The sequence below is a fragment of the Ovis aries genome, chromosome 3 (genome assembly GCF_016772045.2).
Source record: "Ovis aries strain OAR_USU_Benz2616 breed Rambouillet chromosome 3, ARS-UI_Ramb_v3.0, whole genome shotgun sequence".
Classification (NCBI taxonomy): Eukaryota; Metazoa; Chordata; class Mammalia; order Artiodactyla; family Bovidae; genus Ovis; species Ovis aries.
In genome coordinates, this window is record NC_056056.1 from 43976204 (window position 1) to 44001131 (window position 24928).

The 24928-nt window shown below is 44.7% G+C and overlaps 2 long non-coding RNA genes across 3 annotated transcripts in view; one reads left to right on the plus strand and one right to left on the minus strand.

Annotated features, from left to right (window-relative positions):
* The window catches only part of LOC114113914 (uncharacterized), a 123007-nt gene extending 120726 nt beyond the window's left edge, over positions 1–2281 (plus strand). The window contains exons 3-4 of the long non-coding RNA XR_006059157.2: positions 1861–1957; positions 2190–2281. This is a non-coding gene — a long non-coding RNA (uncharacterized LOC114113914). The remainder of the gene's footprint in view (positions 1–1860; positions 1958–2189) is intronic.
* Positions 2282–4326: 2045 nt separating this feature from the next.
* The window catches only part of LOC121819030 (uncharacterized), a 29647-nt gene continuing 9045 nt past the window's right edge, over positions 4327–24928 (minus strand). The window contains exons 3-4 of one of the 2 annotated variants that reach the window (XR_009599813.1): positions 9234–9699; positions 4327–7375 (exon numbers count right to left, since the gene is read on the minus strand). This is a non-coding gene — a long non-coding RNA (uncharacterized LOC121819030). Of the gene's footprint in view, positions 9700–24928 lie in introns of both variants that reach the window. The other variant, XR_006059159.2, reaches the window with a different exon arrangement.

The window sequence follows — 24928 nt, forward strand, 5'->3', positions numbered from 1 at the left end:
TGTTGGCTCAGTTGGTAAAGAGACCGCCTGCAATGCAGAAGACCCAGGTTCAGTTCCTGTGTTGGGAAGATCCCCTGGAGAATGGAATGGCTACCCACTCCAGTATCCTTGCCTAGAGAATTCCATGGACAAGGGAACCTGGCAGGCTAGAGTCCATGGAGTCACAAAGAGTCGGACACAACTGAGCAAATAACACTTTCAAGGAAGCTTCGTCAGGGAAACTGATGCAGTTGGGCTGGCAGGGTGGACTAGGGTCTGGAAGCCAGTCACAGAAACAGTAATGCTGTGTTTGTGGCCATAAGAGGCTTTGGAGGCACATGCCAGCCCCAGGCATGTCCAGCTGCTTTGGCCAGGACAGTCGCAGTAGACCACAGCTGGAGTTATACCCATCAATAATGCAGCCACTGCTCTTGCCCTGCCCTATCCACCCTCCAGCTGTGACCAGCATCAGCATGCCTCCCCCCTACCAGGCACCCCCTACCGATCCACATGCTCAAACCCAGCTTAAACCCTCCTGACTGCTTAAACCCTGGACTGACTGAAAAACGTTGCCTGATTCCACTGCATTGTCCACCTTTCTCTGTTCCCTTCAAGCCTTCCTAGAACTGCAGAGGTCCCCTCCTACCACAGGGCTTTTGCACATGCTGTCCCTGCCATCTGCAACGCCCAGGGCTCCCACTTCACTGCCCCATCCCTTCTGATCTCAGCATCATCTCATCAGGGAAGTTGTCCTCAATCCCATCTAGGGTGGAGTCCTCTGTTACCTGTTTTCTTAGGACCAGTTTCCTTTCCTCAGGAGTTCTCATCACTGATTACAATTGTGTATGAGGAGTGTGGCCAGTTTTCTTTAGGTCTGTCTCCCTTCAGACCGGCCACGGAGAGAGGCGATCTGTCTCTTTTGTCTGCCCTGCTCATCAATGTCTTAGAGCTTGGCACTCAGTGAGCATGTATGGAATTGTGGAATTGTGTTGCATGATACACAGAAGAGAATAAATAGGCCAGGAGCCTGATGCCTCCACCTCTCCATCCCCAGGAGGCGGGACATCTGAAAGAGGCCCATGTGACTGTGACGATGGAGCCGTCTGGTCATTAGTGCCCTGTCCAAGTGCAAGGTCACGAGGTTTTATTGCCAAGTAACATGCATAGCAGACACTCCCGGCTTTGTGTTGCTCCTAACCCCGACCCTGACCCTGAGGGACTCCTGCAGTCTACTTCATCTCTGTTTGGTTTGAATTTTTATGAGGTGAATTATTTTTATAATCAGAAAAGGCCATAAAGAGAATTTTTAAGTCTGCCAGAACTGGAGAAGACTCTAGGGCTACATTAGTATTGTCTCTAAAAAATTCATAATTTGCGAGGCACTGTGATGCATTTAATGTATGTCTTTAATCGAAAGTATTTAGAGAAGCCCTAGAAATTTAACTGATGTTTTTTCTGGGCATGCTGAAGTAAGAAAAAGAGATTATGTTTTGGTTCAAATGTCCTCAGTGAACCCCACACAACTTGTTAACTTTAAGGGATGGAGCAGAGAATGTGAGAGGTGGACTAGTAAATTAAGAGCAGACTCTCGGAGAAGGGCAATTGCTGTCTGTCTGACTGATGGCGCCTCCTGAGATGAGCGCATGGAGCAAAAACAGGAACCTAGGTCTCTGTGCCAGGTGTTACCAGCCCTTTGCCCCACAAGCCCCTCCTTCCAGGGGCCCCCTCCACTTCATCCTTCCCTGGCCTTTGCCTTACCCCAAACCCTGCTCCACAGAAAGGGAGGCCAGGGATTGAGTGAGATGATTTGATTCTGCAAATCCCTACTAACTTTTTGAAGCCTGAAGATTTAGTAGATGTTTCTGTTTGGCTCTGTTAAAGGATGAAATGACTGCATTTGACTTTCACTCACTGGAAATGATTCCCCCCCTCTCCCTGCAGTGACCCTGCGTTCTGGCTCACTCCTGGCTTCTTACTGGTAAGAATTTCTTTGATTACTCGATTAGCATAAAGAAATATCAGAAAACTGTTAAAGAATACATGCTTTGGGTTGGGTCTAGAGGTCACGGCAAAGGCTCCTTTGATAGAAACAGAGCAGTTAACAATGGAAAAATGGTCAGGAGATCCAGCCCAGCTTGGGTAGGTCATTTTCATCTCTTTTCGTGTTAATGACTCTTACCAAGTGACTTTTCTCCCTTTATCTCTTACAGGCCAGATCCAAGGTGACTCCACCTGCCAACCTGTCATTGAGTTTTGAGCACTGGAGTGGGAATGGGGGGTGGAAGGAAGTTTTAAGCACCACAGATTTTTTTTTGGAGAATCAGAGTAAACAATACTTCCTAAATTTAGTGATCAAGTGGGCTAGGAGACTAGCCGGCAGATAAAGAGAAATATGGTGGACAGGTGAACCCTCCTGGTTCTTCTCTGCAAAGTCCCTGTACAGAACTCTGTAAGCGTCTATGTAAGCAGCCCTTAATCTGAACTGTATATGTCTGCCACTTGATTGAGGGCTTCCCAGATGGCTCAGTGGTAAAGAATCCACCTGCCAATGCAGGAGATGAAGGAGATGCAGCTTTAATCACTGAGTGGGGAAGATCCCTTGGAGGAGGAAATGGCACCCCACTCTTGTATTCTAGTATTCTTGCCTGGAAAATCCCATGGACAGAGAAGCCTGGAGGACTATAGTCCATGTGGTCGCAGAGTCAGATAGGACTTAGCGACTGAGCACACACATCACTTGCTCATGATTCTATGGGATGGGTGGATGGGTGGATGGATGGATGGGTGGATGGCTACTTTACTCTCAGTATTCATCCACTGCAGCAGACACGGTTAGTGCCTTGCTCATATGAACTCTGTACGCCGAAGGCTGCTTATTCCCCATACCTGCCTCTCTGTCTCTGAGAGCTTTTATCTGGCCAGTGGAGCACATTAGGCCTGATAGCCAGAAGAGGAGGGTTAATATCCTAGAAGTAGCCCTCAGTCTATGGTGGATGCGAACTTGGTGGATAACCAGCCCAGCTTCCTTGCATCTCAGTCAGGGTGACCGAGGCACGTCTGCATGGTTGCATGGCAACCCAGTTGCCCTCAGTGGTAATTGCTTGATAACAGATCCTCTATACCCTTTCTTTTCTTCCCTTCTACCTTCTCCATTGTCTTTCCAATGGTTCCTAGCATCACCTTCCAAATGAACTACTTACCCTTTAATATAATCCTTGTTTTAGAGCATGCTTCTGTGGGAACCAGAATTAAAACCTTCAACTTACTGATTGCTCTGATATATGACTGACCAGTCTCCAGGGGTCACCCTTAACTTTCTGCCTGCTTCCTAAAAACAAGAATAATCTAGTTGGAAGAAAAGTGACATTTACCCTCACTGGAATAATATTAAACTGTAAGGAAGTGCAAACTCACCAGATTTTATTGCCAAGTAACGTGCACAGCCACCCTTCCCCACCTTAGAGCACAGCCACTCCCTCCCTGACCAGAGGGACTCCCACAGGCTACTTGATCTCTGTTTGGTTTGCATTATTTAACCCATGCCTAATTGGAATAGTATTAAACTCATTCTTGATTAATTCTCTCTGGAAACTCTCATTAAGTGTTTAACAGAACTTCAGTTTTGTTACCAAAGCTGATCAGAATCTGTTATTTAAGGACTGAAAGGAGGACAAACGTACCCACAGCCCGTTTTCCTGGTCAACCTTCTTGGGCAACATGATTTTTCTCTCTCTAAGGCAGTCATGTTTGTTAAAGGAACAGTCCTTTTAGCTTTTCTCTGATTATTAAGTTTCTAAATTCTCTACAACTCCTCAGAAAACCTACGATAGTTTCAACAACACTGAGAGTGATGATTCTCTACCCTAGGTGGACACTGGAATCACCCAGGGAGTGTTTATTTCCAGGAATCTTGGAATCCATTCCAGACTAGTCAAAGAGCAGTGTCTGGGCAGTGCTGATTTTAATGTTCTCGCGCGGGGGGGGGGGGGGGGGGGGCCTAATGTACAGCCAGGGCTGAGAACTACTGACTGAATGCGCAGAGCTTCCAAAGCTATGAACACCAGCTGCCCCAGGAAATGCAGCCCTGGGCAAAGCAGGAAGAGCTCAAAGTGTCATAGATGGCAGCCCCAGCGGACAGCACAGGTTGTAACAATCCAGTCTCTGACTGTGTGGCCCCTCCTCGCTTCACTCCACCCTCCACTCACACTTCAGTCCCTGCACTTGAGCCAAGAGGCCTCAGGAAGCCTCTCATCAAGCCGCCCACATGCTAATGAGAAAACATCCGCCATCCACCAAGGCAATAACCTTTTGTTCCCATCACAGAGCAAAGAAGAACCTCCCCAAGGAGACTTCAAATCAGGAATTTTATTTTCTCATTTGAAAGTTGTGCAGTTGAGCCTCATGCATTTTCATTTCTCATGCATTTTCATTTCCCTATCTTCCAATCAGGGTAATTTGTGCTCCTGGCTGAACCTTCGGGTATTTTCTCAGCCTGGTGGATGTGGCTGACTTTATCCCTGGGGTGTCGTTCTAGAGAAGGAGTTCCTCATATTCCCAGAAACAAAGAAATCCAAAAAAGGAAAAAAAAAAAAAAAAAAAAAGAGGGAAAATGGAGCCTACAAGCTGTGACATCAGGCTACAACTGGCCTCTATGAAGCCTGGCGCTTAATGAGCTTGGGATCCCGGAGGACTTCTTCAAGCCTGATAATGCTCTCTCATAAAACTTTTTGAAGCCATGGCAATCACTGGGGACTCCAAGTCAAATGGTAACACAGTTTAATTAAGTGGGTGCATGAACTTTCTAAGATGTTTGTAGATTTTGGTGTGTACATGCATTTTTCTGAGGAGACAGTCTCAAACTCTCAAACAGGCCAGTGACCCCACGAAATTTAAGAATTAGCAATTTCATGATTCCTCCCTCTTTCCAAAGAACCCAAATGCAGATGTTCACTTGAGGGACCAATGCTGAAACTTTTCCACACCCTTGGCTTCCTCCCTCACTCCTTTAGCCTCCAGCAGCTCCGACAGTATGTCTCAGCGTGTGAATTCCTGATCTCAAGAAAGGAAATCTAAGGTCACAGACCTCCCAGAAGCAAAAGGTCAAGGGGACAAAGCGACCCAGCTCTAAGGTTCCAGCAGTCCTTCAGAATAAAGAACTGGCTTGGGTTCTCAGGTGGCTCAGAATGTTCCCAGCAAGTATTGTCTGAGACGAATGTTCCTCCTGAGGGCTGGATTAGTTAGAGAGAATAACCTCCCTCTCTTCTGCAAGTATATGTAATTATTTTTTCCCATGAATTCTTAAAAAAGCTTGAGAATGTGGTCATCTGTCACTGTTAGGCTTTCCCTGCATTGAAGGGGACATTAAAGAGCAGAGCAAGAGAGAGCTGGAGCCCCCACCCTGGTAGACACTTTGCTCCCTCACCTTGGCCAAGTCTCAAATCCTCTTTTGTGATATTGTTCAGTCGCCAAGTCTTGTCCAACTCTTTGCCACCCCATGGACTGCAGCATGCCAGGCTTCCCTGCCCTTCACAGCTTCCTGGAGTTTGCTCAAACTCATGTCCATTGAGTCGGTGATGCCATCTCATCCTCTGTTGCCCTCTTCTCCTCCTGCCTTCAATCTTTACCAGCATCAGGGTCTTTTGCAAAGAGTCAGCTCTTCGCATCAGGTGGCCAAAGTTTTGGTGCTTCAGTGTCAGTCCTTCCAATGAATATTTAGGACTAATTTCCTCTATGATTGACTAGTTTAATCTTCTTACTTTCCAAGGGACTCTCAACAGTCTTCTTCAGCACTACAATTTGAAAGCATCTGTTCTTCAGCACTCACTCTTCTTTATGGTCCAACTCTCACATCCGTACATGGCTGATGGAAAAACCATAGCTTTAACTATATGGACCTTTGTCAGCAAAGTGATATCTCTGCTTTTTAATATACTGTCTAGGTTTGTCAAAGCTTTTCTTCCAAGGAGCAAGCATCTTTTAATTTCATGACTACAGTCACCGTCTGTAGTGATGTTGGAGCCCAAGAAAAAAATCACCTTGTGTGATAGGGATGGGGTTCTGTGATAGGGGAGTGATTAATGATGCCTGTCCCTCGGGGAGGCAGTGTAGGACTCCAGAAATAAGTTTTATACAGGGAAGGGGCACCATGAGTATGGATGAGGGCTTGGTGGGTAGGGGACACATAGGGAAGTGACATCTAGTGACTGCCTACTATGTGCCAGGCCTGTGTTAGATCCTCGACCCAATATTGTCTGGTGAACAACTGCAGGGCACGCTCAAACGAGTGAGCCACCAGAGCACAGAGCGGCACTGGGAAAAGTCCTCAGCCTGAAGGCACCTCCTCGTGAGAGGGGCAAAGTAAATCTTTATATTGCTGGTGACAGTGACTACGAGTCCTGCCCCAGGGTCCCACTCTTTCTGCTCTAGCAGCAGTGTCCAGTAGAACCTGCGTAATGATGAAAATGTCCTACATCCACTCCGTGCAATGCTCTTGCCATGGGGCACTTGAAATGCGGCTAGACTGACTGAAGAACTGAATTTGAATTTTTAACTGATTTAGATTTATTGTCATTAATTTTCTTAAAAATATTTGTTGGAGTATAGTTGCTTTACAATGTTGTATTTGTATTATACAGCAAAGTGCACCAGTTATACGTATACATATATCCCCTCTTTTCTGGATTTCCTTCCCATTTAGGTTGCCGCAGAGCACTGAGTACAGCTCCCTGTGCTAGACAGTGTGTCCTCACTGGTTATCTGTTTTATACGCAGCGTCAATAGTGTACATATGTCAACCCCAATCTCCCAACTCATCTGACCCCCCACCATTATCCCTTTGGTATCCCTATATTTGCTGTCTATGTCTGTGTCTCTATATCTGTTTTGTAAATAAGATTATCTATACCAATTTTTTCAGAATCCACATATATGTATTAGTATACAGAATTTTTTTCTTTCTGACTTACTTCATTCCCTATGACATTCTCTAGGTCTATCCATGTCTCTACAAATGACCTAGTTTCATTCCTTTTTAATGGCTGAGTAATATTCCATTGCGTGTATGCACCACATCTTTATCCATTCCCCTGGTGTCAGACACTTAGGTTGTTTCCATAGCCACTCAGAATCAGTGGCTACCAATACTGAAGGGCAAAGTTCTGGAGTAGCCCTGATTTTTAGCTGGGCACATGGTCACCTAAAATAAAGACTTTGCTTCATAGCCTCTCTTGCAGGCGTGGGGTCACATTTTGGCCAATAGATGCGAAGGAACATGATACAGGCGACTTTCAGGTTATGCCTGAGGGAAGCAGCCCTTCCCCTGGCTCTCGGCTCCTTTTTGCTTAGTTGACTGGAACGTAGCCATGTGCCATCTGGAGCTGGGCGATGAAGACAACACCTTAGGGATAGAAGAGCAATCAGATGCAAGGACTCTGCAGTGCCCCAGGTCCAGATCAGACATCTCTGTGTGGAGAAGCTAAAATTCTGTTTCTTTCAGCTACTGTGTTGTGGATCTCTGACATCGAGCCACACTGGTACCCTATCCTATTCACTATGCTGTCCTCCTCTCTCTTACAGAGATTGTGGGGAGCAGATGTCCATGTTATAACTTTGATCATGTGTTTGCAAAGCTTCTCTCAGATCATTATGCAGCTTAAGGGCAGAACCCCAAAGGGAGAGGCCTCCGCTTAGCAAAGCACCTTGAGGGAGCTGGTAGACTTGCAAATGTAGATATGAGTTTAGTGGGGAGCAAGCGATGGAGAGCTAGGTGCTGTGCATGAGAAAGAAATTTGAATCTGGAGAAGACTGGCCCGTACAAAGGGAGGAAGGACCTGGGAAATGGCACCTAGATATAGATAGTACAGGGAATTCTACTCAGTGCTCTGTGGTGACTTAAATGGGAAGGAAGTCTAAAAAGAGGGGCTATATGTAAACATACAGCTGATTCACTTTGCTAGGTAGCAGAAACGAACACAACACTGTAAAGCAACTATACTCCAATAACTAAAAAAAAAAACAAAACCAAGATGGGTTTAAGGCCAGCAGGAAATTCCCCCAGGTGACAATAATTGATGGGCTTTCATATCCTGAGATTTGTTGTTCCTGTTGTTCTTGTCACCTCTCCATTGCTCCAAATGCTGCCACATACCACAGCCTCCTGCTAGTGGTGCTTTGGCGAAAATGTAGAAATTAAGGTCAGCATGGGACTGAACAGTGAGGAGAACCGAGGACTTCTAAGAAGCAAGACATGCAGTAGGTCAAGAGTGCAGTGGAAGCAAGAAATCTGGAAAAGAGGTGACTGGGAGGCAAGGAAGCTCTTTGGGAGTCCCCTGAGACATTGTAGGGAGGGGCACGCCGGCTTTCACCACATATGGGGTGGGGTTCCTTGTCACGCTGCTTGAGTGCCAGGGAAAAGTGAAAACCCCAGGAGTTTGTATAGCCTGTGAAAGCCAGGCAGCTGACACTGGTTTTGCAGTTCCCCAAGGTGCTATCCTTTGTCCTTGGCCAGCTCCCAACAACCTGACAGTCAAGCAAGGAAGAGAAACAAATGTCTCCTTCATGCTTGCTCTGCACTGGCCTAGATGAAAGAAGATTTGCTTGTCTTAAATCTAGAGCACACAGTCATTGGGAGAAGTGAGAAAATCTGTAATTGGTCAGAAGGCCACGATGAATGGTGAGCCTGGTGTTTGGAGACACAGGGAGCAGGAGCTGGGGATTCTGGGTTTGAGCTGGGGCAGAGCCCTGTATCTTAACTGACTTCCGAGGCAGAGGATGTAACACTTGCAGAGAAGTGTTTGCAGTTGTTACTGCTAATAGTAACACTTGTGTTCTACATCCAAATATACTCTGTTGACGCTTGCTCAAATGATGGAGTTTTAGCAGTGGTACCTGGGGCGATAGAAAGGTGATAGGCATTTCTATGGTAACCCTCCCGAATATGGTCCTATCGTTATATTTAGTCAGGTCAAACCATAGACTGAAGGTTGGGATCCATTGGGAGAAAAACATTTGGGAATAATAATCACTGACGTTTATGGCCTATGTTTATTGTTCTATGTGCCAATATTATGCTAAATACTCTGTATTCTATATATTCTTCACAAGCCTATGATGCACATTAACAGATAAGGGAACTGAGACTAAAACAGAATAATAACTCACATAAAGTCACACAGCAATTAAATGGTCTGGCAGGGCTTTGAACCCAGGCCAGCTGCCAGCTTCCATCCACATGCTCAGTCACAGTAAATTCCTACCTCTTTGCTCTGTGGGTGTTGTCCTTGGGCGTTGGGCACACACAACTCTTCAGAACCATTCAGGGCCCTCCCATGGGCATAGAACCTAGAGCAGATACAACCTCAGATAGCACTTGAACCTCAGATGGCAGATATCCTGGGGTAAAAGCTTAGTTACTAGTCACATAAAAACCATCAGTTCAGTTCAGTTGCTCAGTCGTGTCCGACTCTTTGCGACACCATGAATTGCAGCACACCAGGCCTCCCTGTCCATCACCAACTCCTGGAGTTCACTCAGACTCATGTCCATCGAGTCGGTGATGCCATCCAGCCATCTCATCCTCAGTCGTCCCCTTCACCTCCTGCCCCCAATCCCTCCCAGCATCAGAGTCTTTTCCAATGAGTCAACTCTTCGCATGAGGTGGCCAAAGGACTGGAGTTTCAGCTTTAGCATCATTCTTTCCAAAGAAATCCCAGGGCTGATCTCCTATAAAAAACATAAAAGCAGAATATTTCCAAAGCTTTTTTTTTTTTTTTTTTTTACATCTCAAGCAATTTGGATTCCGGGCAAACAAGAATTTTTTTGTAATTTGAACAACAAATGCTCATTTTCCACTTTAAATTTACTGAACATGTAGCTCCCTCATCTTGTTATTCATTGCCTGCCAAAATAATGACACACATTTTAACTAAATTTTCCATTTAGTGGGAAAATTATATTTCATTTAAGTATACGTAGATAGTAGTTCTATTGAGTACAAACCTTAATGAAGCTCATGTTGAGGCAAAGCAGAGTATCTGATTGACGATTGTATACATGGTATATCTATGTCCTTTCTCAGGTTAACAAATACCTAGAGATGAACTGATCTGTCAGTTTAATGCTTTTATTGCATATCTATACAAGCGTCTAATGATTCTGGAAGAAGACAGTCTGTTCAGTTTTGAGACAGCATCTCTTACCCTAGAATTAGAATTTGAGGTTTGCCTGATATTGACTTTGCATGGTCAAAAAATACGTTGGTGATGATGACATTAATTTTTAAAGACGGAGGTCCAGGATGGTCATCTTGTTATATAAAAATCTGTATTTTAAATTTGTAATGCATTTTCAGTTCTTCATTTTGGTGTATGTTCTTGTGCTTTGTTGCTCAATCGTGTCCGACTCTTTGCGACCCCGTGGATTTTAGCCCACCAGATTCCACTGTCCATGGGGATTCTCCAGGCAAATTCTTTACCGTCTGTGCCACCAGGGAAGCCCAAGAATACTGGAGTGGGAAGCCTATCCCTTCTCCAGGGGGTTTCCTGCATTGCAGGCCTATTCTTTACCAGCTGAGTTACCAAGGAAGCCCCATTTTGGTGTATATTGAACCCATATTACTCCAGTGGTAGAAAGCAAGGAGAAGGTTTTAATATTTTCTATTACATTTTCAGTTATATCAGATGTTGTAAAGGAGAAAGTGGACTTGAGCAGTTTGTAAAAGTAATACGTTTGATTTTCACTTTGTCAGATTTGTAGAGTGATTTGCGGATTTAACCTCATCCTAAAAAGGTTTGAAAGTGAGAAGCACGCCAGTCGTATTGAAAGGGGCCTTAAAAGATCTTCTCCCTGCAAGATTCAGAACTTGCACGACATCATCAGCTAGTGTCAGTGTCGCTGGTGAAATCTGGTTCCTCAGATAAACCAGGCGCCCAAGAAATGACATTTACAGAGTGTGCGTCTAGCCAGTTTGGAGCAAGAATTCATATATTCACACTGCAGTCCTCACTGCTGGCGTAGATCAAATTGTGAACATTTTTAGCAGGAAGAGCTGGCACTTGGCTCTAACCCCCATGGTTAGAGCCTGTGAAGAAACAGATAAGGGGTTGTACGGTTTGCTGCTAATAACCATGTTCTCTCAACACTGTGGATTTTTGCACCAAATCACCCGGAAGGCATACAGAATACTCCTTACTTTAGGGAAACCCCCTGTCAGTGAAAAATACATAGTGATCCCTGAAGAAGTGAAGTTTCCTTTTCTCAGGTCTCTGATGTGGACTCTTAGTTTCTTCCCACCCACAGAAAAATTGCTACACTTGTGGTTGGGGGGGCGGGGCTGGGGGCTGGGGAGGGGAGTAAAATTTGTTTGTTTTCATTGTGAGTTGTGACAAACTGAGGGATTAGAAATTTAGGAAGAGGAAAACTTATCTGAGTGAAGATAGCAGCCAAGAAACTCGGAACAACATTGAATAAAAAAGATCCTTTTCAGACGTGTATCTGGTGCTGTTGGAATATTCTACACAGTTACCCACCCCTTGTTGTGCTACACGATGCCTCAGAGGCTTATACCAGTCTCCTTTTGGCAGGCACCAGCTCCACAAAGTCAAGTACAATAAAACGCTACTTAGAAGAAGGGATATGTTAATTCAACACTGTTAATTTTCAAACTCTCAGAGTCCCTAAGGGAGAGACTAAGGATGGGTAAGTTTGGAATATAAGGACTGAGTGGTCAATATTAAAGGAAATCAACCCTGGATATTCATTGGAAAGACTGATGTTGCAGCTTATGCTTCAGTACTTCACCCACGTGGTGAGATGAGCCGACTCACTGGAAAAGACTCTAATGCTGGGAAAGACTGAAGGCAGGAGGAGAAGGGGGCGACAGAGGATGAGATGGCTGGATGACATCACCAACTCAATGGACATGAGTGTGAGCAAACCCTGGGAGATACTGAAGGGCAGGGAAACCTGGCACGCTGCAGTCCATGGGGTTGCAAAGAGTCAGACACGACTTAGCGCCTGAACAACTTAGTGGAGAAGGGAAACAGGACTCAGAAATGGATTCAGAGTATGAGACAGGCAGTGCCAGGCATGAAGCAGGGCCCTGGATAGCCCAGGAAGCCTAGGAGCCTATGTTTTGGGAGTAGGAGGTGAATAGAAGCAGATCATCCCTGACTGCATCTCCACTAAGTCTATTGACTCTGACACAGGTACACAGGCCCTTTAAAACCTGTTTTTCATGGGCTGTTGTTATGCAACACTTGTCCTCATCAGTCACAAAGCCTCAGACCTGGCTGCAACGCACATGGTGTGACTCTCTGCGTCATGTCTACGCATCTCTGGTTTCAGTGTCTCGGCCAATCACAGGCATTTCTGGATCCTTTTCTTCCAAAGTGCTCTCAGAATAGGGGCCTGAAATCCACAGAGACAGAGACTCATTGCAACCATCAGCCCTCACCTGCTCACACGGATTTTCCTACCAGAGTTGCCCTTCATACCTAAATAAGCAGGGAGCATTTCCTCCTTTGGCCCCATTCCGCCGCCTCCTGGCCTCTAATAGAGGCAGGAGGTGAGAGGCAAAAGGCCAATGAGTCTGAATTATCCTCAAACAAGACAACAAGCCCTGTCATAATCAGGAAACACTGGGGTTCCCCTATATGCTTGTTGAGCATCCTCCCTTCATGCTCTGCTTTGCAGACACATCACTCATCAGATGCTGAGTCATGGATAATTCACCAGCTATTTTACCGGTCACATTACTTCACAGCTGGTAGAAGCTTCCAGTTGGCCTGGAGCCCTCCAAGGCTAAAAAACAAGCCTATTTTTTTTTTTAATCATGTTGAAATTTTAGGCTCTAAGAGTTAATATACCTGAGCCTCAAAGGGTACCCTTAACATAGAGGAGCTCTAGATAGTGGCCCTGACCCACAGATCTGTTTTTTGCCTAGATTTTAAAAGTTCAAGTCTGTTTTCCCTGCTCTTTCTGGGAAGCTTACCTAAACAAGTAAAGATGAGCTATAAATGTCTTTCAAGACTTGACTTGTAGGTTCTAATTATAATGAAGTGATAATAATATTGCTTTGTGTTTTCCCTGTGCCTTTCTTCCAAAGTGCCGCGAGTACTCTCAGTTGGGTGAGGGCAGGTATGACCTGTCTGTCTGTGTCTGCATGCAGATTCTAATTACACATTCTTTGGATTGGGGCTCTAAACTCATTTTTTCTACCAGAGCCTGGGGCAGAAGAGTGCATCACCTGGACTCACTTTCCTGGGTGTTATCAGATGGAGGAGCTTTTCATCTGGGTGGGGCCCCCAGGGGCTGGACCTGACCCTAGGGTGGTTCAGAAGCCTCCAAGTGGCTCTGCCCCATCCCTCCCCACCAGGATCTGGGAGCCTCTCCACCAGCGCCAGCACTTCCCAGACTCTTTGGTGCCAGAGTAAGCTCGGTGTCCTGCTTTGCCGCCAAGGATAGGCTTCTCCTCTGAACGGGCTGGAATCCCAAGCCTGAGCTCGGTGGACTCTGCACTCTCTCGTTGTCCCTGCTTCAGGGCAGGGATGGGCCTGCTTATGTACCCGCTACTTTGTGCCCGTGCAACTTGGGGCAGGCATCACCGAGAAGCTTGGTTCCATCTTCCAGGATCCCTTAAACTTTGTATTATAGGCTCTTCCTCCTGGCTCTGAAAGGAAACCTAAGCAGACCCTCTGACTTCTCAGGTCCATCTTAGCTAAAAAAGAGGTCTGTAGTCATTGAAGTTGAAAAAATAAGAGTCTCAATCCAGAAATAAAAATGTCCATTCCTATGTACTAATAAAAACTATGAAGCAGATTTAAAGCTGAGGCCTCTCCTGGCTTCCAGCTCAGGCCAGCCATGGGAGGGAGGGCAGCCGTGGGTCACTTTCCTTCCCTTCTTCTCCTCCTGTAACTGCTGACTGCAGTTTCTGACCCCGCTACCCTCCCAAACATGCAGGCATCCACACACACACGTATACCAGGCAGCTGGAGGAAAAGGGAGAGATGGAGAGGGAGCTGGAAATTTCTAGCTTTCTCAAGACTTGGTCAGGATTACAGTTTCATCTTCTTCAGAGACACCACGTCCCATCCTCCACCTCAGCATCCCCAGGCCAGGACTGTGAGCTCCAGAACAAAGGTCAACACATCTAGATTCCAGAGTGTGCTTGCTCTCCCTCTGTTCCTGGAAATCCAGTGATGTCTCTGGTCTCCCAGCCAGGATCCTTTTACCCCACCCTGAGATGACTTGAGGGGCAGCAGCAAAGTCTCCATGCTGGTCATCTCGGCATGCATGGTCTGCTCCCTGCATTCTTTGTCCTATACTCACTCGCCTAGCCCTCTTTCCTCACTCGGCCATCAAGGCCACTAGCCTGTCCGTGTAGGTTTTACAGGCAGTTCCAACCTTCTGCATCTCCCAAACTAAAGGTGACACATTTTAAGTTCTCCACAAGCCCCTCTATGGTGAGAGGAAGGGCATGCATCTCTTCCACTCCAGTGCAGGGATGAAGGAAGCCCTCAGCATACCACTGGTTTTCTCCAAAATTCTCACCAAAAGTCTTGTCTCTAAAGTTCCATTCTCAACTCTACTTTTAAGTTGGATGTTGAGAGGACATTAAGAATTATCTCACTGGATTTTTTTTTTCTAGGCCTTTGTACCTAATTTTGAACCTTGTACCTCCTTTTGAATTGTGATGTCTTTGGATGTAGCCCGAATCTTGTAGGAGAGGTATGCACCAGCAGAAATCCTACCTAGCCTCTCTTGGGGATTTTGATATCATATGCTCCCAGAGTGCTGGTTTTATTTGAACACAGATTTCCCCCATTTCCAAGCTGGAGCTTTTATGAACCCAAGGTGTTAAATCTCTGAGGGGAAATGGAGCTAGGGTTTCTGTGTATATTTCCTTGTGAAAATCATTATAGCTGGTCCCCTTGGCCTTCACCAAAATGTACTTAGGCTTTTCGACAAGGGGAAGAGAGCCATAGTGTTTGAGTACATATTACAAATGCATCTTGTGAATGTCTGATATCCACAAGGAGTTTATCCCATTCAGTCTCAATTCACTTCTTTAATTAAGATAGCTCTGGTATGTATCATCTAGATGTTTAAAAAGAACAACTTGGAGAAGCATCTAGACATAAAAATGATGGTCAAAGACAGTACTCAGGATATTAGTAATGTGTCTTCCTTATCAAGGTAACTATATTAGAACCCTTACTAAAATTCAGTATCAGAAAATATTTCTATCCATACTCAAACTTGTAAGCTTCCTTTTATTTACTAATGAGGAACTGTATAACTTGGTGTTTCTCATTTTGCTTTGCTTACCAGGAACTGCTGCTGCTAAGTCACTTCAGTCGTGTCCGACTCTGTGTGACCCCAGAGACAAGGCTTTCCCGTCCCTGGGATTCTCCAGGCAAGAACAGTGGAGTGGGTTGCCATTTCCTTCTCCAATGCATGAAAGTGAAGTCGCTCAGTCGTGTCTGACTCCTAGCGACCCCATGGACTGCAGCCTACCAGGCTCCTCCCCCCATGGGATTTTCCAGACAAGAGTACTGGAATGGGTCTCAGAACTAAACTGAATGTTCCATTTCAGTAACTAATTCATTCCAGGAAGCTGATATGTCCATCTCATTCTACTTTTATTTGGTTTCCACCATTACTTTCTCTCTTTAAATGTTTACTGGTATTTTTGATATATTTTAATATTATAAGCCACCTTCAATCCTTTCCTTGAAGTCATCAGGATACAAATCTTAAATAAACATGAACAAGACTTTCATTTGTTCTTTCCTTCAAAAATATTTATTGATCACCTTCTACATGCCCAGCATTTTGCAAGTCTCTCCCCAGAGAGGAGCTGGGACTACCAGCTGTCTTCTCTCCTCTTGGGACTTGAGCCAAACTGTAGCGAGAGAAACAATGGTGAGCAAACAGATCTTCTCTTCCCTCAGAGCTCACAGGGCACCAGGTTTGCATGAAGGAGGAGGGGCAATAAAAACTCAGGGCCCAGGGCAAGAACCTGAGAATAAAAGTCAAGAGACAATGGAGTTATGGAAACTAAGGGAAGTGAGTTTCCAAAGAAAGGGTAGCCCTGTTGCAAAGAGATCAAGAAGACAAGAGATGTGCCCACCAAGCAACAAGAAGGTGAAAAGGTCGTTAGCAGTTTCACTGGAAAATTGGATAGGAGGTAAAGAAGTAGAAACAGCCTGTGGAGACAGTTCCTTCAAGGAGTTTGGCTGTGGCAGAGGGAAGGAGGGTGGCTGTTGGAGGAGGATGTGATGGCTGCAGTGAGTAAACTCAGCCCCAACAGGGAAGATCATCTTGGTCCCTTAAATGATTACTTGAATTTCTGTTGAGTTCTAAGTCTCCTTATATTTACGGTCAATGCAAATTTCCCAGAAAAGAGAGGGCCCCAGGATGCCAGGGCTATCAGGTCAAGGAGACAAGGAAGAGAGCTGGCACGTAAACTGCTGGCTGGTTGGTTGTCTTCTCTTCTCTGAAATATCACAGTGGGTGTAGCTAGTATTGTCCTCAAGTGCCCAGGATCCCAGGAGCACCTAAGGACTCTGTTCTCAATGCCAGAATCGGGTGTGCTTGGCTACCAATCCACAGGTGGCCTCCATCCCAGCCTTCCAAAATCTGCACAATCAGCTCCTCCATCCAGCGGAGGAAGAGGGCTGCCAATAAGGCCCATGAGCACAGAAAACGTTATCACACTTTTGCAACCGGAGTTCAAGTCCCACCTGGCTCTACGCTGGTTGCTTTCTCTATTTACCCTGAATTAGCTTGATTCATCTTAAGGACGGCTCTATTGACTTAGGAAAGCAGCCTGAGTTATAGTTTTAATGTTGTGAGCCTAAGAAAGCAGCCAGATATCTTCAAGGCAGACAGTGGGGCCACGTGAAGATTTTCCAAATTTACTTTCCCAACTGATGAAAGAAAGGTGGTATCTTTCTCCAAAATCACAGAGACTCCATATGTAAGGACATGACATTTCACCTACTCTTCTTAACTTGTACATCATAACAACATTCGATCAACTGTCTCCTAGTTTACAATGAGATTTTTGCAGTTATTATATTCCTTTCTTTGTCTTGGCTGCCAGGAGGATCATGTTTTGGTTCATTTTCAGATACAGCAAACTTTTTGACTTTTTTGGTTGGCATATTCATTTAATCACTTGCTTAGGCTCTTTTTACTTTGCTCATATTTTATTTAGTTTCTCAGTTCAGTTCAGTCACTTAGTCGTGTCTGACTCTTTATGACCCCATAGACTGCAGCATGCCAGGCTTCCCTGTCCATCATCAGTTCCCATAGTTTGCTCAAACTCATGTCCATAGAGTTGGTGATGCCATCCAACCATCCCATCCTCTGTTGTCCCCTTCTCCTCCTGCTTTCAACCTTCCCCAGCAGCAGGGTCTTTTCCAGTGAGTCAGTCCTTCACATCAGGTGGCCAAAGTATTGGAACCTTAGCTTCATAATCAGTCCTTCTAATGAATGTTCAGGACTTATTTCCTTTAGGATTGACTGGTTTGATCTCTTTGCAGTCTGAGGGACTCTCAAGAGTCTTCTCCAACACCACAGTTCAAAAGCATCTATTTTTCAGCCCTCAGCATTCTTTATGGTCCAACTCTCACATCCAGACATGAGTACTGGAAAAACCATGGCTTTGACTAGACAGACCTTTGTTGGCAAAGGTCTCTGTTTTTTAATATGCTGTCTAGGTTGGTCATAGCTTTTCTTCCAAGGAGAAAGCATCTTTTAATTTCATGGCTGCAGTCACCATCTGCAGTGATTTTGGAGCCTAAGAAAAGAAAGTCTGTCACTGTTTCCATTGTTTTCCCATCTATTTGGAAGGACTGATGCTGAAGCTGCAGCACCAACACTTTGGCCCCCTGATGTGAAGAGCCAGCTCATTGGAAAAGACCCTGATGCTGGGAAAGATTGTTGGCAAAAGGAGAAGGGGGTGACAGAAGATGAGATGGTTAGATAGCATCACTGACTCAGTGGACATGAATTTGAACAAACTCGGGGAGTTAGCGGAAGACAGAGGAACCTGGCATAATGTAGCCCATGGGGTCACAAAGAGTCAGACATAACTTAGCAGCTCAACAAAAAAGTTAACCTGTGATCAGAGATAAACTTGCTATTTCACTGAAGACTTCAGACATTCAGGCAGGGGTGTATGTGTGTGTAACAAGACACAGCATGGCATAATCATTAAGAATGTGAGCCTTGAAGCAGACCAGGTGCTGCCTACTCAGTTGCTCAGTAGAGTCTGACTCTTTGCAGTGCCATGGACTATAGTACGCCAGGCTCCTCTGTCTATGGGATTTTACCAGCAAGAATACTGTAATGGGTTACCATCTCCTCTTGCAAACCCACGTGTCCTGCGGCTCCAGCATTGGCCTGCGAGTTCTTTGCCACTGAGCCACCTGGGAAGATAGACTGCCAGGGTTCAAATCCCAAATCTACCACTTACCAGATGAATGACTTAAAGCAAGTTCCTTCACTCTGCACGCTTCAGTTTTAATTATGAGTCAAAATGTTTACCTTGTAATGTGATTGTGAGGATAAAGTGGTAATACATTTAGTATATGTAAAGTGCTTAGAACAGGTGCTCAGTTAATGTTAATGGTTGTTGTTAATGTGAGGCAGATAGGGAGGTGATGCCAAAAATCTAGGTCTTTCATCCTGGAACCTTAGCCAAGCTGTAGAGCAGAGAGAGGGGGCTGGGCAGAGTGCTAAATGACTTAGAAATCACCCTGCCTTGCTCAGCAAGTCTGTTTCCTGGTGAAGACACACTCTCTTCCTAATCTCCCTGCTTTTATTGGTTGGACCAAGAAACTCCAGAGGGAGCTGTGTCTATTCCTCAGTTCAATCCATCCTTTGAGCTTTTAATTCCAATGGTTTAATTTTTTAACTCTTAGACTTTCAGTTTGGTTCTTTGTGACTATCAGTCGAGTCAGTTTTTATTATTGTAAAGAGATATCTGCTCGTTGTTGAAACAGGCAAATAGGGACCCTGTGTTCTCTTCCCCAGAGAAGTCATTTCCAGCTCTCTCAGTTGATTGTTTGGGGTTTACTGCTCCATCTCTAAATAACACGTTTGTGTTACTGTTTCTTGTCTGCTTATTTATTTTGGTGGTCAGAATCATAGTGCAATCCCACTACGGAAAACAAAGGTTTGGGTCTCTTGCACCATTTATCCATTCATCCACTGAGGGGCCTTGAGTGTTTCCATATGTTGGCTACCTAAATAACACACATAGGGGTGCATACATCTTTTCTAATTCGTGTTTTTATTCTCTTTGGATAAATATCCAGGAGTGGAACTTGCTGGATCATATTTTTAATTTTTCGAGGAACCTCTGTACTGTTTTCCATAATGCCTGCACCAAATTACATTCCTACCAACAGTGCCTGCGGGTTCTCTTTTCTCCACATTCTCACCAATACTTGTGATTTGTTGTCTTTTTGATGGTAATCATTTTGACAGGTGTTAGGTGATATCTCATTGTGGTTTTGATTTGTGTTTTCCTTATGATTAGTGTTACTGATGCATCTTCTCATGTAACTTCTGGCCATCTGAGTGTCTTCTTTAGAAAATGTCTATTCAGGTCCTCTGCTCATTTTTAAATTGGGTTGTTTAGGTGGCTCAGTTGATAAAGAGTCTGCCTGCAATGTGGGAGATCTGGGTTCGATCCTTGGGTCAGGAAGATTCCCTGGAGAAGGAAATGGCAACCCACTCCAGTATTCTTGCCTGGGAAATCCCATGGACAGAGAAGTCCATGGGGTCACAAAGCGTCAGACACGCCTATGTGACTAACTTTCAACTGATGTTGAGTTGCATGATTTCTTTGTGTATCTTAGATATTAGCCCTTTGTCAGATACATTGTTTGCAAATATTCCCTCCTATTCAATAGAGTGTCTTTTCATTTTGTTGATAGTTTCCTTCACTGTGTAAAAAGCTTTTTAATTTGATGTAGTCACATTTGTTTCTTTTTGCTTTTGTTTTCCTTGCCTGAGGAAATAGATCCAAAAAGAGTATTGCTAAGACCGATGTCAAAGAGCATACCTGTGTTTTCTTCTGGAAGTTTTATAGTTTCAGGTCTTACATTTAAGTCTTTATAATCTATTTTGAATGTACGTGTCCTGACTTTTTTTTGATCATCCCATTCCTTTCTTTACTTATTTGTAATGCTTGCTCTGTTATGAATCAAGTTGTTCTCATGTAGTGAGTTTATTTCTAAGCTCTTTTCCTTTCTAGAAATGGTTTCTTTGTCTATCCCATCCCCATCAATTCTCCCCTCCCCCAAGTCTTTACTGCTAGAGTTTTACAGTCAGTTTTTGCACCTGATGGGGCAAGTCCTCTTCCTCCTTCTACTTCTCCCTCTTCACAATTTCCTCGCCTCTTTCTGGCCCTTTGCCCTTCCACGTACATTTTAGAAGCAGCTGGGCTTTTTCTGCAGAATATCCACAAAATATTCCCATGTTTACAGATAAACCTGGCCAAATTGATCTTCTTGATAGTGAATCTTCTTATCCTTGAACCTGATTTATTTTTCCTCTGGAAGCCTTTTAAATTTATCTTTTCATGAACTCATATTTTTACATCAAGGTCAAGACAGGTTTTTAATGTTAGTATCGAAGCTTGGGTTTCCACATTCTGTAGATAATACGAGATTAGATCTCACTTTCTACACAATACAACTCCCAGTCACCTCTGACTTTGAGTTCTCTTTTTCCTTCTGCAACTTTGTGATTTTCTTTTCTGGCTTCATGGCTGCTTATATATTACAAGCACTTTGATTATATTGTATCCAGAAGTTCTCAAGTGTTTGGATTGAGTCAAGAGGTTCCCTTTGTGTGTTCATCATCTTTGGCTAAAGTCCTCCCTAACTGTTTCCCAATTTCACAAATGAAGCAGAGCTTTGGAAAGTCTGTGATAAGATTTTATGACTTTCTATCATTGGCCATGTCTGTCTGGACTAATTCTCTCTCCTTTGGGGCTTCCTCATTTGCATGAATTATCAACAAGGGCACATCTACTTCTTCAACATTCTGATGACTTTAAAAAGCATTTAATAATAGTAGAAATAGATTTATTAAGAGCTAAGTTTGCACATATTTTATTAGTCATTCCCCTCAAGGATGGAAAAATTCAGAAACATCTATGGTAATAGCCAATAGCAGAACTTTTCTGGACTGCAGATCACAGGTCTTCATCCTCTCCTATCTTTCCCCTTCTCAAAGTAAACAAAAATGCTCGTTAACCCCAGAGGCTATCAGACATATATCCACCAAGCTGACCTTGCTTGACTCCTGTTAGAAACACTGCATACCATTAGAAATAATTTGCAGTGTTATGACCCCAGCCAGCAACTACAATGTCAGTTTTCAACAAACTCTTGCTGAGTAAGAAAACAGAAGATTCAACCACATTGGTAAGAAAGTCAGATGTTCTATTTATAGGCTGTGGGCTTGTGTTGCTGACTGCCTTCTGCAGAAAAATCCCAGACAAACATACTTCCTCCTCTGAGATGATCACACTCTACAGACACACACTGTCTTCCCAGTACAGTCAAGTGAAATAGCTCATATAGTTGGGGAAGTTCTGTAACAGAGAAAGGTAAGCAGAGGATATTTCACAAATAATTTAAAGCACTGTGCTATCTTGAAAGGAACAGGAAACAAAGAAATGAAAGAGATCTCTGTTTTTCAATGGACTTGAGCTAATTTCTGCTCTATAGGTCTAGATCTTCATTTGGTATCAGAATGAATGGGATTTTGAGAGTGTTCGTAGCTCTTAGAATAAAAATATGGCAAAAGGGTCTAAGTGCTAAGTGTTAGTCACTCAGCTGTGTCCGACTCTTTGCAACCTCATGGACTGTAGCCTGCCAGGCTCCTCTGTCCATGTAATTCTCCAGGCAAGAAAACTGAAGTGGGTAGCCATTCCCTTCTCCAGGGGATCTTCCTGATCCAGGGATTGAACTCAGATCTGTTGCCTTGCAGGCAGATTCTTTACCATCTTAGCCGCCAGGGATTTCCCCAAAGAGTCCTAAATCCCCATGATGAGATAACAAATCCTGTTCAAAAATAGTGAAGATAATAGAGTAAAAATGTGAATTAAGAGGAAAATGGCCTCTTTGGAGGGAGATTACCCGGTGTTTGGAGGAGTAGATGCTGAAGCAGCCCTGTCTGGCACCCCCTCCCTTCCGGGAAAGAAGATAATCTCTGAGCCAGAGAAGAGAAGGGTGGTTTGGGCTCCAGGAGTCTTAGGGGCATTCAGGTAATAGAGCCCCTGCTTCTTTGCAGTCACCCAGAGAGATGTCTCTGTGGAGAATAGCTAGGGGGTAAAGTGAAGGGCTGGGGAGGTCGGGGGACCCAGGTGCTAGGGGCTGGGACTTTCAGTCCCTGCAAACACTGTGAACCTAAGCACAGGGTGGAGACAGCAGCAAGGCCCCCTCTGAGCGCTCGGACCAAGAGCACATCAGCGAGTGATCAATGTGGGTTGAAGGCCAGAGAGCCTTCTGGACGCTTCTGCTCTATGTGAGTTTCCTCTGACTTCTCCTGACTTGAGAATATTCCAACCCCGATAATGAATAGGATGTACAAAGTGGAGGTTCAGGATAAGGTGCAATTTGATTTAGAAAGTAATCAAATAATTCTGTGCCTACGTGTGGTGTTTGAAAGCACATACCTCCCACCAAAGCCACTTTTTTCCTTTGCGCTTAGATGCCAGGCACGGAGAGAAATACTCACATGCCTAACTCTTACAAAAATCACTTCAATTTACATATTACTGTCAATTTAGACATGGCTTTGAAGAGGAGCAATATCTGACACCCTACATCCTAGAGGGCAAAAATATTTAAACTTGAAAACAAGGCATTTTCTTGTTTTCAAGACAAGGCAAAATGTGGATTTTGTTCTGTAAGTAACATACCATATGTAATATAAATCACGTTTCTACCTGGTCTTTGTGCAAAAACTGCCAGCTTCCCATTAAGATAAAATATAAAAATGAAGAAAATCAATGAGTACTCTCTTAGGAGAGGATGAACAAGAGTCAGAATCCTGGGTTTTGGAATGACTGACCTGCTCAGAAAATGAGTGTTTAGATCCGTGACCATGCACTGGCAGCAACCCCCCCCCCCCCCCCCCCCCCCCCCGCCCCCCACCAACAAAATAAAACAGTCCAGCCCCGGATTCTCCCCACTTAACAGATGAGGGAAATGAGTTGCAGAGAGGTTAAGTACCTGCTGAAAGTCACACCGCTGATAATGAAAGAGACAGGAACTGAACTCAAATTCATCTGATTTCAAAGTCTCTGAAATTTTATAGTTGAAGTCAGTCCTTCCCTTTCCTGATCTCTCTCCATGATGTTTTGATAACCTTCCTTAAGATCTGACCACTTTAGGGACTTCCCTGGCGGTCCAGTGGTTAAGACTCTGTGCTTCCAGTGCAGCAGGCATGGGTTCGATCCTTGGTTGGGGAACTAGGATCCCACATGCCTCGTAGCCAAAAAAAAAAAAGGGAGAGATTTGACCACTCTCTTTAAGATTATTCATTCTCCATCAGGAAAAAGAATTGCATCCTGGCTACCTGCACTGACACTCCAGACTGGAAGCAAGAGAAACAAGCACAGAAGCAACACTGATATGCCCAGTTTTCATTCTTTCGTTCTGGAAGGAAGGTGGTGTTGGAGGCACACAGAACTGCTCTGTCTTTAGCTTACTGCTCCCAAAATGCAATTTCAGGGCTGCTTCCATCCCCCCTCCTCCCCCCAGAACCAGCCAGACGTCCTCCCGCCCACCTGCCATGTGCCGGCCATGTGCAGTCAAGCTGCCTGGCCCTAGCACCTCTGCAGGGTGGCAACAGCTCGGGCCTATGAGTAATCAGCTGCAGAAACCTCACTGCTCACCAGCATCCCTTCATCTCGAGCTAGAAATAGCCCTGGAGTTTCCATGTACCATAAAGAGCAGAATAAGGGTGGGTGTGGGTAATCTTTTTTTTTTTTTTTAAAAGCTATTTGGTACCAAACTGCTTTTCTTTAAGCTGTGTACATAAGTTCTCTGCAGTGTCACAGAGTCTATCCACATTTGGGGAAAGGATGACTTATGCCGCCAGCCAGATCTGGGTCAGCAGCTTAGCAGCCCCTCTGTCGGCCCTCCCAGCCCCCTGCATCTACCTTCAGGGAAGCAGATTGCTAACATCTTTGGTTTTAAGATGTCCTGTCACAAATATTCCTGCTCTTGCTAGGAGACAGCCTTTATCACCGTGAGGACTGGGTGTGCTGGAGTGGGGATAAGGGAGTGAGGGGAATCAGTGGTTCAGAGTGAGGCCATCAGAGTGGGCAAGGCTCCACTCTCTGCTTTCTGATTGCATATCAATGCAGGTTCCTTCCACGCCCTTCTTCATTACTCTTATTCTTCCTAAGAAAACGAGGACTCCTCTGTGGGCTACCACCTCCTTGGGATTCCTTTGACACAGCCTCTCATTAATGTTCATTGCCAGGAAAAAGAGCTTGGCTTGGTTTCAACCCCTACTTACCCCTTGTCTGGGTGCCTTATGGAGTGTGCAACCTGCCCAACTCTGTGAGGCATCCCTTGTCTTCTTTGCCCACCCCCTCTTATCAGTCTAGGGATGGGCATTTCCCACATCCACTTCTGCTTTCCACAGTCCATTTCCTCAAGGTCAAAGAATCAGCTGCATTCTGTGAACCCAGTCTCTTGACCAGTTTTAATCTGAGAGCTACCAAGAAAGAAGAGTCCCTAGATGCCAAGGATCCACATTACAAGGCAGGTTTTTTGTTACTAAGTTGTTAGCTCAGGCACCTGTCACAGAGTTTGTAATTTTCAAACACTGTGGGACATTAGTCACCTAGCTTTCAAAATGTATTATTGCCTGATTCTCCTATAAAATCTCCTTTTACGTAGTAGGATAT